Here is a 2,500-nt window from a genome sequence, read left to right on the forward strand (position 1 = left end):
CCTTCTCCAACCTCAACCTTTTGAGCTTTGCTGAGAACCAGGGCTTGTTGTTGTTAAAGTTCACCCTGGTACGTGTTGGGATACAGCAGTCCTCACAGAAGCTGATGTGCACAGCCTCTGTGAGTTCATCCAGACTATTGGTAGCAGTCGTGAACATATCCCAGTCAGTACAGTCTAAGCACGCCCGCAAATCTTCCACAGCCTCACTGGTCCACTGTTTAGATGTCCTCACAGCAGGTTTACAGAGTTTTAGTTGCTGCCTGTATGCACGAATCAGGTGGACCAAGGGAGTTCTGTGCGAGCCGAACAGCCCCGTGACCCACAAGAGAAACATCCCCGCCAAATTCGAGCGTTTGACGGGGTCTATCCGTGAAAAAATATTCACGTTTTTGAGTGCACATGCATTTCTGCTGCAAATGCCTCTGGAAGTTTCATGCCGTTCGTATGCCAATTGTGGCAACACGAAAATGACCCGTTTTCCCATTCAGAGGGATTTCTGTGCGACCCTAACAGCCCCGTGAGCCACAAGAGACACATCCCCGCCAATTTCTAGCGTTTCACGGGGTCTATCCATGAAAAATATAGACGTTTTTGAGTGCACATGCATTTCTGCTGCAGATGCCTCTGGAAGTTTCATGCCGTTCGTACGCAATGTGGCAACACGAAAATGACCCCTTTTCCCATTCCGAGGGATTTCTGTGCGACCCTAACTAACAGCGCCCGTGAGCCACAAGAGAGACATCCCCGCCAATTTATAGCGTTTCACGGGGTCTATCCGTGAAAAATATAGACGTTTTTGAGTGCACATGCATTCCTGCTGCAAATGCCTCTGGAAGTTTCATGCCGTTCCTATGCAATGTGGCCACACAAAAATGACCCGTTTTCCCATTCCGAGGCATTTCTGTGCGACCCTAACAGCCCCGTGAGCCACAAGAGAGACATCCCCGCCAACTTCTAGCGTTTGACGGGGTCTATGCGTGAAAAATATTAAAATTTTTGAGTGCACGTGCCTTTCTGCTGCAAATGCCTCTGGAAGTTTCATGGCGTTCCTATGCAATGTGGCAACACGAAAATGACCCCTTTTCCCATTCCGAGGGAGTTCTGTGCCACCCTAACAGCCCCGTGAGCCACAAGAGACACATCCCCGCCAATTTCTAGCGTTTCACGGGGTCTATCCGTGAAACATATAGAAGTTTTTGAGTGCACATGCATTCCTGCTGCAAATGCCTCTGGAAGTTTCATGCGGTTCGTACGCAATGTGGCAACACGAAAATGACCCGTTTTCCCATTCCCAGGGATTTCTGTGCGACCCGAACAGCCCCGTGAGCCACAAGAGACACATCCCCGCCAATTTCTAGCGTTTCACGGGGTCTATCCGTGAAAAATATCAATTTTTTTTTTACTGCACATGCATTTCTGCTGCAAATGCCTCTGGAAGTTGCATGCGGTTCGCATGCAATGTGGCGACACGAAAATGACCCGTTTTCCCATTCCGAGGGATTTCTGTGCCACCCTAACAGCCCCGTGAGCCACAAGAGAGACATCCCCGCCAATTTCTAGCGTATCACGGGGTCTATCCGTGAGAAATATTCACTTTTTTGAGTGCACATGCATTCCTGCTGCAAATGCCTCTGGAAGTTTCATGCGGTTCGTATGCAATGTGGCGACACGAAAATGACCCGTTTTCCCATTCCGAGGGATTTCTGTGCCACCCTAACAGCCCCGTGAGCCACAAGAGAGACATCCCCGCCCACTTCTAGCGTTTCACGGGGTCTCTCCGTGAAAAATATCACATTTTTTGAGTGCACATGCATTCCTGCTGCAAATGCCTCTGGAAGTTTCATGCGGTTCGCATGCAATGTGGCGACACGAAAATGACCCGTTTTTTCCCATTCCGAGGGATTTCTGTGCCACCCTAACAGCCCCGTGAGCCACAAGAGACACATCCCCGCCAATTTCTAGCGTTTCACGGGGTCTATCCGTGAAAAATATTCAATTTTTTGACTGCACATGCATTTCTGCTGCAAATGCCTCTGGAAGTTTCATGCGGTTCGCATGCAATGTGGCGACACGAAAATGACCCGTTTTCCCATTCCGAGGGATTTCTGTGCCACCCTAACAGCCCCGTGAGCCACAAGAGAGACATCGCCGCCAATTTCTAGCGTTTCACGGGGTCTATCCGTGAAAAATATTCACTTTTTTGACTGCACATGCATTCCTGCTGCAAATGCCTCTGGAAGTTTCATGCCGTTCGCATGCAATGTGGCAACACGAAAATGACCCGTTTTCCCATTCCGAGGGATTTCTGTGCCACCCTAACAGCCCCGTGAGCCACAAGAGACACATCCCCGCCAATTTCTAGCGTTTCACGGGGTCTATCCGTAAAAATGTAGCACGCACCAAAACGAGAAAAGATTTCCATCGCACCTGCACTATTGTATGGACAATGGTAACCTCATGTGAGGACGAAGTGGTGTGCCGGCGGCAGGTTGTTTCCCAC

Source organism: Petromyzon marinus, unplaced genomic scaffold (genome assembly GCF_048934315.1).
Source record: "Petromyzon marinus isolate PM22_M1 ecotype Great Lakes invasive population unplaced genomic scaffold, UKy_Petmar_22M1.pri1.0 PM_G_Scaffold_38, whole genome shotgun sequence".
Classification (NCBI taxonomy): Eukaryota; Metazoa; Chordata; class Hyperoartia; order Petromyzontiformes; family Petromyzontidae; genus Petromyzon; species Petromyzon marinus.